This window comes from Bos indicus, chromosome 1 (genome assembly GCF_029378745.1).
Source record: "Bos indicus isolate NIAB-ARS_2022 breed Sahiwal x Tharparkar chromosome 1, NIAB-ARS_B.indTharparkar_mat_pri_1.0, whole genome shotgun sequence".
NCBI classification, from domain to species: domain Eukaryota; kingdom Metazoa; phylum Chordata; class Mammalia; order Artiodactyla; family Bovidae; genus Bos; species Bos indicus.
In genome coordinates, this window is record NC_091760.1 from 142,891,706 (window position 1) to 142,905,881 (window position 14,176).

Genomic DNA, 14,176 nt, shown 5'->3' on the forward strand with positions numbered 1-14,176 from the left:
TGCAGCCTGACCACCCAGAGCCTGCGTTCCACAGCCAGAGCAGTCACCTCAATGAGAAGCCTGCACACCATAACCAGAGAGTAGCCCCTGCTTGCCGAAACTAGAGAAGAGAGCCCACGCAGCAACGAAGACCCAGCACAGCCAAAAATAAATAAATAATAATAATATAAAAAGTGGAGCTGGAGAAGGGGCAATTCTTGGAATACACACATTATGACACATTTATATAAATTCCAAAACCGTGGAAAACTTACCAAACTTATTTAAGGATAAATACAAATGTCATACAATAGAGACAAAAATAAGGGGATAGTACAATTCCAGATGGTTGAGCTCAGGAGTGGCATGACGTGTGTCTTCATTTATTTTTCTTTCTGAAACCTCACCAACTTGCCATCTCCAGCAGAGCATTAGGCGAGCAGCCCACTGCTTGGTTTACATTCTGGCCTCCCACCTGTTAGTCATGGTGCCTTAGGAAAGTTATTTTAGCTCTCTGTGCCTCAATTTTCTCTTCTGTAAAATGGAAGTATTAAAGTTTGTACCACACAGGGCTGTGGTGAGAATCAAACTAATTCATATTCATGGGGCTTTCCAGGTGGCACTAGTGGTAAAGAACTTGCCTGCCGATGCAGGAGACATCAAGGGACGTGGGTTCAATCCCTGAGTTGAGAAGCTCCCCTGGAGGAGGGCATGGCAACCCACTCCAGTATTCTTGCCTGGAGAATCCCATGGACAGAAGAGCCTGGAGGTCTACAGTCCATGGGGCCACAAAGAGTTGGACATGACAGAGTGACTCACACTCACGCTTGGATTTTAACTCACTCCAGGGCCAGGGTTTGGGAAGTCATTGGAGGGAAGGTCAACTTTTGATGTCATCCCAGGCCAGGTGGTGGTGGCAGTGAGTGAGGTTTGGGGGCCACAGTTTGGGGGCGGCAGGGGAAGGGACTTCTGTGCTGGGGCTGCTGCCTGTGTGCTCTGCCTTTTCCAAAGTCCCCACGTGCCTACATGTGACAGTGGCTTTTGGAGACCAACGTAGCCGGGCCTGTGAGAAGCAGCAGAAGACGCCCCTAAACCTAGATCCCAGCCTGGGGGCAGCTCGTCCCCAGGGAGTACGCCTACTCTGCCCTGAATCAAGGGCTGCTCCAGCAGGAGATTCAAGGGTGGGTGAGGGCCTGTCAGCCAGGAACATGGGTGAGGAGCCAAGACCCCAGTGTCTGCCAGGGCAGGTGCTCAGAGCAGGTCATAAGACCAGAGCAGGGATGTGCAGGTGCCCATGTGGGGAGAGCAACCCAGCCCCCATGGAGGGTGGAGAGTAAGCCAGAACCATGCTGGACTCAGCTCAGCAAGGCCTGGGACACAGTTCACTACAGTGAGCCCTGCCCCCAGTGAAGAGCCCCCTGCCCCCCGACCGCCAGCCATCCACAGTAGGAAGAGAGACTTCCATCTGATGGGACCCATGGGGCAGGTGCAGTCAACACCCCACTGTCCCCAAGCCAGGAGCCCGCGTGGCAGCAGCTGGGCACCACCCTTGGTGCTGTGACTTTTCTCTGGGGAACACGAACAGGATACTGCATTTCAGTGACTCTGTCAAGTGGCCCCTGACTTGTCACTGTCCACCAAGTGGCTGGGCTTTGAAGGACGGGCAAACAGCCCTGTGTTGTGGGAGTGCCTCTTAAGTTGGTGGATTTTCCAACCTTGTGGAGTCGGGGGTGAGAGGAAGCTATGGGTGGCTCTTTGGGATGCTTGTGGACACAGAACAGCATTTTGCATATTTACTCATGTGATAACCGCCCACCAAAATTCAGAACCCATGCAGACAGGAGGGTGAGGGGCCGCTTCTGCTGAGGTTCAGGGCATTGGGATGCTGGGGGTCAGAGCAGGCAGAATGACAGGGACCCCAAAGCAGGAGGGAGATTAGGATGCTGATGCAGGGAGAGGTTCTGAGGAAACAAGGATGAAAAGCATTGCTGAGCTGTGGCCAGGGGACCATTTTAAGCCTTTTAAAGTCATGCCCTGGGGAAACCGTCCAGAAAACTTTCCACCTTGTCTGTTGCCTGGTTGACTTCCAGAGTGGAGCACCTGCTTAAAGCCCAGTGGTCAGTGTTCACAGCCTGACAATTCGACCAGCTGTTCTGAAGGCAGAGTGGACTTCCTGCCATGACATCCACTGGGGGTGGCAGATGAAGATATGCTGTTTGCACAGTTTGGGAATGAACGATAATGTCCTCATTTTACAAGTAGTCCCTTCCCCCAGGCTCAGAAACTCTCACATGTGGTTAGGTCCATTTGGACGTTTTTAGGTCCAGTTTCCCAGGCATGGTTCCTGTTATTGTTGTGAGCAAAAAAAGTCCCCTTTTACTTCAGATGCAAAAAACAAGAAGAAAGAGGTCCGAGTTGTGGGTGTAGCTTTGCCCCTTAATAAGAAAAAGTACTTAATAAGGAAATCAGTCCTGAATATTCATTGGAAGGACTGATGCTGAAGCTGAAGCTCCAATACTTTGGCCACCTGATGTGAAGAATTGACTCATTGGAAAAGACCCTGATGCTGGGAAAGATTGAAGGCAGGAGGAGAAGGGGGTGACAGAGGATGAAATGGTTGGATGGCATCACCAACTCAATGGACATGAGTTTGAGCAAGCTCCGGGAGTTGGTGATGAGCAGGGAAGCCTGGTGTGCTGCAGCCCATGGGGTCACAAGGAGTCAGACATGACTGAGCGACTGAACTGAACTGAAGGAGAAGTGAGGCACTGATGAGCTGGCCCTTGGGCATTAGGGTAAGACGCAGGCAGGGTTAAGGAGGAAATGTCATCAGTGTCTGGGAACACGGATCTTGTACTTTTTGCCTTGAGCATACTCTCAAAGAGGGAGGAAGAGGGTCTGGAGAGCAAGGCAGTCTGTTCTCACCATGAGTCCCTTTGAAGCCCAAGACCAGACTGATGGGGAAGGAAAGGGGAGGAGGGGAGGTGGGGAGGGGTGTACTGGGCTCCTCTTGTCAACATTGGCATCTAGAGGAAAGTCACGACCTTGGGTGTAGAAATGGTCCTGCGTGTTGATTTCAGTTTGAGGTTGATGTGATACTTGGAGCTTATTTGGCACCCTTATCAGTGCTTTTGGCATAATTTAAGTCATCAGAAGGATTTTTTTCTTCAATGTTCTAGCAGGTTTAGAAGCTTGTGAAAAAGATCAGTTCTGCTTTTAGAAGGATAAAAATACTGCAGTGATGGAGAGCTGCCTCATGCCTGACAAGCAGGTGTGACAGCCATCGTCTGCACTGGGGCAGGGGCTCCTCTGCCAGTGAGCTTATGTACTGACCAACTGTGGAACACGAGAGTGTGTGTACACGGTGTGTGTGTGTATGGTATGTGTGTGTACATAGTGTGCATGCACACAGTGTGTACATAGTGTGTGTGTGCATGGTATGTGTGTGCACATGGTGTGTGCATGTACATGGTGGGTGTGGACATGGTATGTGAGTACATGGTTTGTGTGTACATGGGGTGTGTGTACATGCTGTGTGTGTGAATGGTATGTGTGTATATGGTGTGTATATATCCATGGTGTAGTGTATAGTACATGGTATAGTGTATATACATGTGGTATGTGTATATACATGGTGTGTGTGTACATGGCGTGTGTGTACACATGTATATACGTGGGATGTGTGCGTGTGTGTACATGGGATGTGTGTATATGTGTTTTACCTGGTGCATGCACATGATGTGTATACACACGCATGTATGGCATGTGTGTACATGGTGTGTGTACATATGTGTGTACACGGTGTCTTTGCCCTGTGTACATGGTATGTGTGTGCACACGGTGTGTGTACACATGCATGCACGTGGTGTGTGCATGGTGTATATGTGTGTGCATGTTGGAGGTGCATAGTACATTGTTCTCTTGATATCACAGCTGCTCTGAGCACCCAGCCCAGGAGTCCTGGCTCCAGGGGGCTATCATTCCTGATGACCCATAGAGCCTGGCGACAGGAAATGATGTCACTGCAGTGTGCCAGCTGTGTTGTCTGGGACCCTAACCCACTGAGAATCAGCAGTTCTCACAGTGTAAACAGAGGCAGGCCTGCTCCCAGGGAGGCTGAGGTCAAGGTTCCTCTTCACAGGGGCTGACCGGGCTCTGTACCTAGCAGCCTTTAGAGGCTTTCTGGAACATTCCAACAAGAGTGGGCTCTGACTCATTGAAAATGATCACAGGCTTGAGCAACCAGGTCCAGAATGTTAACCCTGGGGTGGATGCTCTTTTGGGTGTCCCTTCCCTGCAGATGCACCGGGATGCACACAGGGTCCTCAGTCCACGTGAATGAGGATGGTGGCCCAGCTGTCCGTCTTCAGGTGACAAGGTCACTGTCAGGTGGCTTGCGGTTCACCGGGTGCGTTTTGTGCCTGTTGCAGCTGCAGCTCCACGGCTTCTTCCAGCCCCTACCTGCTGGAAGGGCACACCTACCTCCTCTGGATGCCCTTCAAGCACATGATCTTGTTCTGTCTTCACAAACACCCTGAAGGTCAAGGTAAGGAAATGAGTCTAGGAAGCTGAAGCAACTTGTCCTGGTCACACAGCAAACTAGGGGCTGAGCTCCAGGGTGGTGGAGGGGCCACTGGGGCCAGACCGACTCCATCAGAATAGCTTTCAAAGCTCCAGGAAGACCCCACATGCCAGTGATATTGGGGACCACGGGGCTGGCGGCTCTGCAGAAGTATTTTCCAGCGTCTGGTCTGAATTATTCCTTGTTGTTTATGGAGTTATCATTAAAGAGACACAGGGCTGATGAAGAGAGATGCAGAGTTAGCAGGACATGTGCTAGTATTTCCTGGGTGCTGGGGATGGATGAGCTGGGACCCTCCATCCATCCTGCTCCTCTAGGTAGCCTCATCCCAAAGCTTGTGGCAAGGCAGCGTGAGGACAAGATAGTGACCCTGAGAAAGACAATGCAGGGACATCCAGACTCTGACAGACCTCCCACTTGGGCTGCCTGCCCACTGTGCACACTGCCTCCCACACTGGATCCAGCACTCCAGAAACTTCAGTCTGTGGTCAAGAGGAATCTCACACACTTAAGGGTGTGATTGAACTGGCCACTGAAATGCCTGCAGTCCACAGGTGCCTCCCTGCATGACAGGAGTGAGTGAAGTCATCACGCCAGCAAAGGAGATTTTGAAGATGATGGAGCTTGTGCTATGGGCTGAATTGCTCCCTGCAGTCAGGCACACTGGATAACACTGGCAAGTACAGGGAACCTTTACACTCTCTTCCAGAGGTGACTGACCAATCAGAACATGACTCGTCCTCTCCTGAGCCACCGAGGCAGCCCCTCTAGCCCACACATGCCTTCTCTGTGTCTCCCCCTACCCCACTTCCCTCTCCCATCATTCATCCCATTTCCCCTTCCTGGTTCCCAAGCATGGAGAAGGATCCAGAAGGATTCCATGCTCACCAGGTCAGACAGTCCTTTGATTGCTGTAATTTTCACATCCCATGATATTGACATTAATTTTCATCCATTGAGTAGGAATGTCTGCCTATGTCTCTGCCTCTCAGTGGAGAAAATATGCAGTCAATGAGCTCAGTTCTGGGCAGTGGGGGATCACTGATGTGTGTGGCATGAGGCAATGCCCTGGGGTTAGGCAAGTTTTGTTTGGCAGACCTAGAAAATGTGTCACTTGACGATTCTGTGAGTCTGCTATGCAAAATTTTACCATTAAAAAATAATTGAAGGCACACATCCACTTGAAAATAGTGATCTAGGTTTATTGCCTTTATAATCTGCTTGGGCTCCCTTGTTTCTTTTTAGTTGTCAGTGTTCAGAACCAACTGAAAAACATCTCTTTGAAATGAAACACCTGCTTCAGATTGAGACAAGATTCTGGGCCAGGCTCTGCAGGTCAGTGATCTCAACATCAGTGTTTGCTGGGAGCATTGTGTCTGCAGATGGAATTCCGTGTCTCCGGCCCTTATGTCAGGACCTTTGGTTGTTTGGGTAGGAGCCCGCCCCTTAACCTCAGCTGACATTTGGTTCAGCAGGAGAGCCCCACGTGACTCACATTTGGAGAAGTCTAAGTCTTTCTTTCCTCATGGGAAACTGAGGCCAAGATGGTGGGAAGCCTGTGCATGGCCACTCTCTAGCCATGAGCACAGCCAGTCGTGAGCCCCAGGCTTCCTCCTACCACTGTGCTCCCTCCTTTCCAGAGGTCTCCACTGGAAGCTCCAAGGCCGATTATCTTTCTTTCCGTATTTAATTGCGTGGCACATAACCAGCTCCTTTAAACTTATCATGAAAAAACCTGTACTGAGATGATGTAACCAGGCTTCATGCCCACATGAGCTGCACAGGAGAGTCTGAGAAGGACCTTGGACTGGAGAAGGACCCCTGGGAAAGCTGCAAGACAGCAGCTCTCATCACTTCCAGAACATTCCTTCTCAGGACACTGCCTCTTGTGAATGTTTGCCGGCTGAGAAGTGTAGCTTCTCTGTAATGCTCATGTAGGAGTTATTGTCAGAGGGAGGTGGTCCCCTGGCCTGGCAGGGATGCTGCTGGTGTGGGCAGTGTGAGGGTGGGCGTGTTCATTTCCCGTGGCTGATGGAAATTACTACAAACTCGGTGGCTTAAAAACACACACATCTGTGGGTCTTCCCTGGAGGTTCAGAGATTAGGGTTCCACACTTTCACTGGAGGAGGTAAGGATCCAGTTCCTGGTTGAGGAACTAAGATCCTGCAGGCCCTTCGGTTCAGTCAAAAACATTTTTTAAAAAAACCTCACAAATTTGCTACCTGAAAATTCCAAAGGTCAGAATATAAAATTAAAGTGTTAGCAGGGCTGTGTTCCTTCTTTCCTTCTGGAGGCTTCAGGGAAGAATCCTTTCCTTCCTTTTCTCGCTCTGGAGACCTCTTGGTTCCTGGTCCCATGGCCTCTTCCTCCACCTTAAAAGTCAACAGAGTAGCATCTTCAAATTTCTTTTTCTATGCATCTATCTTCATAGCTCCTGCCACTGCCTCTGACTCTCCTGCCTCCTTCTTTCCCTCATAAAGACCCTTGTGATGATTTTGGATCATCATGCACCACCCCCACCCCTACACCCACACCCAGGTAATACTGAATAATCTCTTGATCTAAATATTCTTCATTTAATCCCATCTGCAAAGACAACAGACAGATGCCAAGAGCTAGGATGTGGACATCCATGGAGATTATGATTCTACCTCCACAATGAGGCATAGCGTGAATCCCATCACCCCTCCCTCCACCCACCCTCCCACCCATCCCTCCAGAGTTCTCTTCACCCCTAGTCTCCAAGATCTGGGCATGAAAACTACTCTGGGGCTTACAGTGGGGGATTGCTCTAAACATGGTTCTGCTGTCAACTGGAAAAAAAAAAAAAAAAAAGCACAATGTGACAATTATGAGTTAAGTTTTATTTGGGGAAAAATGAGGACTATAGCCTGGGAGCAGCATCTCAGATAGCTCTGAGAAATTGCTCCAAAGAATCAGGGGAGGAGGTCAGTATGTATGTGATTTTGGTGAAAGGTGAGTACATGCAATTAACCACATATTTTTAGCAGAAGGTTTCTGCTAATCATGGGGAACAGTCATCACCAGAAAGGATTTTAACATTTTTCTAGATACAAGGAGATAAAAGAATTAGGCTCAAAAAAATCTTCTCCTGAAAATATCTAACTATGTGAAGACCTGTTCTGCCAGTTTTTCCCAGAGCACTGATGCTGCATTCCTGATCTCCACCCTGAACTCCTTTAGTGGCTGCTGAAGGTCAGCAGCTGTAGCAGCTCCTGATTTGACCCTTGTAGAGATAGATGGCACATGACAACTTGTGGGTGACATTGCTGTTCCTGGTAAGCTTTGGAGACGTGGGCTGGGACGTCCTATTAAAGAAGGGTCATGGGATTAGGGCAGCTGCTAGTGCCTGCCCTCAGGGCTTCTGATGAGGGGCCTGCAGGTGGCCCTCAAAGCCATGGCTCCGGTGGTACTCCTGACGGGTGGCATGATGGGAAGTCTGGGAGGGATGGGAGAAGAGACAACCCAAAGCTTTCCTAGCACCTGGCATACCCACAGGCTGTCACCCCTGTGCTGGCTGAGCTAGCCTGGTTCATTCTAGAATTCTGGAGACCCATGCCCTCCAGAGCAACTTGTGGTTCGGGGCAGTGCTCTTCCTCACTTCTGGGTGTAGAGTGCATGCCTTCCTCCCAGGCACACCCCAGCTCTCCTGATCTCCCCCAGAACTGTGCCCCCTCCTTACCCGGCCTTCCTCCAACCTCCCAGAGGGATGACGAGGCCAGAAGTAGCATGGCTGGTACTCCAGGGCCCTAGGGCAGGGCTGGCAACAATGCCCTGGGGACCAGACCCCTCACCCCACCTCCTGGTTCTTTAAGTAGAGCTTCATCCGGATGCTGTCACATCCGTTCGTTTCATCTAGCTGCTTTTGTGGTAAAAACCACAGAGCTGAGTGGTTGTGACAGGCTGTGTGTCCTGCAGAGCCTAAAATATTGATGATCTAGCCCTTAAAGAGATGAGTTGCCAGCTCCTAGTCTGCAGGGTTTGAGCCCTGTCATCACCGCCATCCAACCAGTCATTCAAGGAGCACTTCCTAGGGTCCTCCCTGGTGGGGGCGTCATGTTGGCCCAGGGAACAATGGAGGTGACCCAAGCTGGTGCGGCTTTTGAGGAGTCAGCCATTGTTTGCTCTTGCTCTCCTAAAGTGAAAGTGAAAGTCGCTCAGTTGTGTCCAACTCTTTGCGACCCCATGGACTATACAGTCCATGGAATTCTCCAGACAAGAATACTAGAATGGGTAGCCTTTCCCTTCTCCAGTGGATCTAACCAACCCAGGGATTGAACCCAGGTCTCCCACATCACAGGCAGATTCTTTACAAGCTGAGCCATAGGGGAAGCCCAAGAATACTGAATGGGATAGGCTATCCCTTCTCAGTGGATCTTCCCGATCCAGGAATCAAACCAGGGTCTCCTGCATTGCAGGCGGATTCTTTACCAACTGAGCTATTAGGGAAGCCCCTTGCTGTCCTAACTGTCACTCATCTTGTGGACTGGCAAGATTGCTGGAACCATGTCTCTGTGCCCATCGGGCAATTGTGCCTGCATTTGGTGCCCACAGTCATGGCCTCCAGAGGTGCTTCCCTCCATGTGGTCAGTCCCACTACATGAGGGTCATGGTATCCTGGGTGTGTTATTCTGTTAACACCAGTCGTGTCAGGGCTCACAGGGCAGGAAGGGCAAAGGGTCAGGGTTTCCTGGATGAGCCCGTGGAGGAAGGTGAGGACCCTGTGTCACCTCTCGGGTAAAGCTGGTGACCTGGCCACTCATGTTTAGAGTGGACACTTAACCTCTGCCCCAAGGTGGGAACCAGAGACTGGGTGGTGGGCGTTTCTGGGAGCTGGCCCAAGTCCCATAGCTCGATGGTGGCTGAGCTGGAACCCGACTCCTCCCAAAGGGCCTGAGATGTGAGTTGTCAGCACTTGACAAGCCAGGGTCTTGCCACTCGGTGACACATGAACTGTGCTGAAACCAGGAGGTGCCTGCAAGTCCCTATTCTCCCTTCCTTGTGTTCCCTCTGAATGATCTTGCTGTGGTCCTTTCGGGTTGTGAGCATTAAAAAGAGCTGCCCGAAATATCCAAGAGCTTGCTGTTTGCAGGGGGGCAGGGGGAATGTGGAGATGCACATATGGAGTCCCGGTGATTAAAGACCTGGGTCTGAATCTCCTCCCGCCAACTGGGGGTGTCAGAGGTGACAGCAAGAGGCAGGACAGGTGGTCAGTTTCTGTGCCCACCCTCCCTGTGCCCCCACCTCCACTCTGCCAAGGAGCCGAGGAGCTGATGGCAGGAAAATATCCATTAGCAGAAAGAACAAATAGAAAGACAGCCCAGAAACGGGGATTTGCTCAAAGTCCCCCGGCCCTCATTTCCATGTGAGCTGCCAGCTTGTCGCCAGTGTCCTCCTGCCTCCCTTTCTACATGGAATCCCCAGCAGCCATGTTCAGATGGCGCAAGGCACCCCTACCCACCCCACTAGCTCAGGGGCCTCTTTGTAGCTACAGGTGGACTGGATGAGGAGGCATCTGTAGGGATTTTGGATGTCCCTGGTGGTCAGATGGTCAGTGATGACAGTGGTCTGGGTTCTTATTTGGAAAACCGACCTCTTGGGTGTGTGGAGATGGGAGCGGGGTTAGAGTGGGTGGTTGGGTCTGTGTCTTATTGTTCCTGTGTGAGGGGAGGTCTCCCAATGAGGATACGGACTGCAGGATCTGAGACTCTGTCCTGGAGCCTGGCTGATGGGTGTGGGGACCCTGGGGGCTGTTGAGAGGGGACCGGGTCGGGGTGTGGAGGGGAATATGGGCAGTTCTATTCCTCTCTCTCCTGCAGGCAGCATCTCTCTGTCCATCGAGGACCCTTCTCTGTGATGAGACTTACCTTTTTTCTTTCCCCCCAAGATATTTATTTATTTATGGCTGTGGTGGGTCTTCATTGCCGAATGCAGATGTTCCCTAGTTTGATACGTGACCTTCTCATTGCGGTGGCTTCTCTTGTGGTGGAGAATGGGCTCTCGGGTGTGCGGGCTTCAGTAATTATGGCACACGGGCTTAGTTGTCCCGTGACACGTGGTGCTTCCTGAACCAGGGATGGAACCCACGTTTTTCTGCGTCGACAGTCAGATTCCCAAGCCCTGGACCACCAGGGAGATCCGAGACTCATGCTAGCTGTGGTCCCTGTGGTCTGAGCACAGTATTTTTACGGCACACTTACCCCCTGGAGGGGTCTGAGTGCTGAGCTGCTGCTGTGGCCTTGGACTTCCAGCCAGCCCACCTACACCACTGACCTCTGTGTGGTGAGCTTGAAAACAGACGGACTGACCTTGGGATCTCCTTAGAAAAGCCAGCCCTTGTTAAAAAGCCCGAAGCTTGTTAAATGAAACTTGAGTGAGCAGGCCCCTGGAGCTGGAGATGAAGGACAAGCTGCTTGTCATTTTCTGCAGGTAACAGGGTCGGGGGCCTGATGGTGTTGAGGGGCGGCAGACCCCGATGTGTCAGCAACACTGCTGCTCCGGACCCCCTACACAGGTCTGTGTGTTGCTCTTCCCCAGCAGAGGGTTTTATGACAAGGAGGGGCTGGGAGCATCCACTTGGGTCGGAGGACAGACCCCACTCCCAGCAAGAGGTCCTTTCAGAAGCGGGGCTTGAGATCCCCCCAGACCAAAGAAGCTTCCCATGTCCTGGCAAGACCTTTTGGTTTTCTTTATTTAAAAAACAAAGCAAAACAAACTCAAGAATGTTTCACAAAGTGAAAAAGAATTTGAAGGATGAGAGGTGATTGGACAAGTTGGGAGCTCTTTGGAGCCACAGAGGGGCTAGGGGCCTGGCTCCCATAGCATCTTCCCACATCTACACTGGGAGAGGCTGCTAGTACCCGGGTGGCACACGTGGCCTTTGCTGACCAAGGGCATCTTGTGTTTGAGGCGGGAAGGTGTATGTTTATTCCTATCCTCTGTTAAATATTTCTTGCAACAGCAGACTGAACGCGCATTCCCGAATTGAGCTGACCTTGGGGATTCATTAGGGCTTCCCAGGTGGTGCTAGTGGTAAAGAAATCGGCTGTTAATGCAGGAGACACAAGAAATGTGAGTTCGATCCCTGGGTCGGGAAGATCCCCCAGAGAAGGAAATGGCAACCCACTACAGTATTCTAGCCTGGAAAATCCCATGGACGGGGGAACCTGACAGGCTACAGTCCATAGGGTCACAAAGAGTAGGACACAACTGAAGTGACTTAGCGCACACATGCTTGGGATTCATTGGGAGCAAGCCTGCATGTGGAGGGAGAATGGGATGGGGGGAGCTGGCTGCCTGAACCCCCCAGCTGCACTTCCCCGCACTGGCAGAGGTTCTTAGCCACTCTGGGGTTGGGCAGAGAAGTGGTTGGAATGTTGGGTTCTCTGCTCAGCCACTGTGTGGCCTCAGGCAGGTCATGAACCCTCTCTGAGCCCTGGCTTCTCCTCTTGTGCGCTATACGGAGAGCATCCGGGACTCAGCCTGCTGTGGGGCATGAAGATGGACACACTGCAGAGCTGGCCCGTACTGACCCAGATGAGGGTGCCCAGGGCTGACGCTTCCCAAGGGGTGGGGGGCTGCTCCCAACCCCTCCTTCAGGGGCAGGTTTCTAGAGTGAAAAAATCCATGCCGGGACCCAGCCGGCCTTACAGAAGCTCGGAGGTGTTGACAAGCACTGTTTATCGCACTGTTAGCTGAAATAGAGGATGCAACAGCAGGCAGTCGCTGTTTCTCCCTGCTATCCTGACTTGGGGCTTCCTTTGTGGCTCAGCTGGTAAAGAATCTGCCCGCAATGCGGGAGACCTGGATTTGATCCCTGGGTTGGGGAGATCCCCTGGAGAAGAGAAAGGCTACCCACTCCAGTATCCTTGCCTGGAGAACTGCATCAGTCCATGGAGTCGCAAAGAGTTGGTAACAACTGAGCGACTTTCACTTCACTTCCTGAGGTGCATTCTGGACAAGAGTTAGCTCATCCCAGGGGCTGCTGTCTGGCCAAGTTGGGGGAAGGGTATCCCACCACCAGGCTGGGGTCACAGGCCTTCAAACAGGCACTCCCCATGTGGGGTGGCGGGGAGGGGGGAGGACAAAGGAGCAATTTCCCGTCTAAGGTCTAAGGGGTGTTTCTTAATTTTTCCGTAGCAAAGGAGAGCTGTCTGCATTTCCAAGGGAGGAAATTACCGGTTTTTCCCTCTATTTGGGAAAGGTGTTTCCCTGATTAAAACTCAACAGCCCAGGGGTTCTGCTTAAGATTCAAAAGCAATTCCCACACTGAAGTGATGACAGGGGGCCTGAGGACCCTCCAGAAGCTCTGTGGATCCCATTTCTTGATCTCAGGGCTTGTTCCTTGGGTGGTTCCGTCTGCGGGAGGTATACGGAACCATGTGTACACTACCGATGTGTTCCCTTTCCTCTCTGTATTCTATATGTCGGGCTTCCCTGGTGGCTCAGATGGTAAAGAATCCACCTTCAATGTAGGAAACCCAAGTTTGATCTCTGGGTCGGGAAGATCCCCTGGAGAAGGGAATGGCAACCAGTTCTAGTATTCCTGCCTGGAGAATTCCATGGACAGAGGAGCCTAGTAGGCTGCAGTCCATGGAGTCACAAGGAGTCCAACATGACTGAGTGACTAACACACACACACACTTTCTTTATTTCGGTAAAATTTGCATCAAAAGGGATTCCTCGGAAGTGATAGAACATGCACATTTTGACTGCTAGTACGTAAGAGTTTACAGACGACTGGGTGTATAACACAGAGGGATGTGACACAGAGGGGCAACAGTGGCCCGTCCCTAAGGCAGTGCCCGCTCGGTGGGTTAATCTTGGAGACCGTCCAGGCTGCTGGTCCTCCACAAGCTCCTGGCCATATCCTGCTAGCCCAACACTCACCAGAGGGGTCTGGTCATGTTGGAGGTGGCTTGGAAAGAAGTGACATCCAAATGGCTGTGCCTGAGATACTGGCCATCACTCTGAGCTCACCTGTGCAAAGAGCTCACCTTCTGATTATTAATGTCATAGACACTTTCTCAGTGACCACTACACGCCAGGCACCACTGCACACGTAGGACATGGAGCTTCAGAAGATGGCTCTGCTTATGTCTTCCTGGAGCTGAGGGGGTCAGGAGGCAGAAGGAGGGGTGCATTGGGGGGCAGGTATCAGATTTCAGGCTCCCCTTGGGCACTCGGTTTGGTGGATGGGCATTGTCTTTAAAAGTAGCCTGCTCAGAGTGTCCTTCATTCCCCAAATGCAGAATGTCCGGACAGGCTCTTTCCGAATTGCTAACGTTGTAAGAGTAACTCACTGCAGGTATAACAGAGCCTTCAGTTTTCACTTCATGCAAACTGTTAACAAGCATCTTTATCTCCGCTTTTTATAGATAAATACAGCCCCACCAGGCAGGTGCTGAATGGACTGTGGATGTTCTGAACATATCTCAGTTCCCCTTGGAAAGGATTTGTTTTTGTGGTTCAGTTGCTCCTACTCTTTGTGACTCCATAGACTGCAGCATGCCAGGCTTCCCGGCCCTTCACTGCCTCCTGGAGTTTGCTCAGATTCATGTCCTCTGAGTGGGAGATGCTATCCAACCGTCTCA

General features: G+C 51.4%; 1 protein-coding gene and 1 long non-coding RNA gene across 4 annotated transcripts in view; one reads left to right on the forward strand and one right to left on the reverse strand.

Annotated features, from left to right (window-relative positions):
* ABCG1 (ATP binding cassette subfamily G member 1) overlaps nt 1-14,176 on the forward strand; it is a 65,583-nt gene that overhangs the window by 24,302 nt on the left and 27,105 nt on the right. The window contains exon 1 of one of the 3 annotated variants that reach the window (XM_019962995.2): nt 5,074-5,896. The exons of the other annotated variants lie outside the window; for them this stretch is intronic. The gene's annotated coding sequence lies outside the window, so the exon portion shown is untranslated. Of the gene's footprint in view, nt 1-5,073; nt 5,897-14,176 lie in introns of those variants that run through there. 3 annotated transcript variants of the gene reach the window in all.
* Nucleotides 6,749-8,403, reverse strand: LOC139184653 (uncharacterized). The gene is made up of 2 exons (XR_011568206.1): nt 8,266-8,403; nt 6,749-6,934 (listed from the first exon to the last, which is right to left on the reverse strand). It is a non-coding gene; the product is annotated as an uncharacterized lncRNA (long non-coding RNA).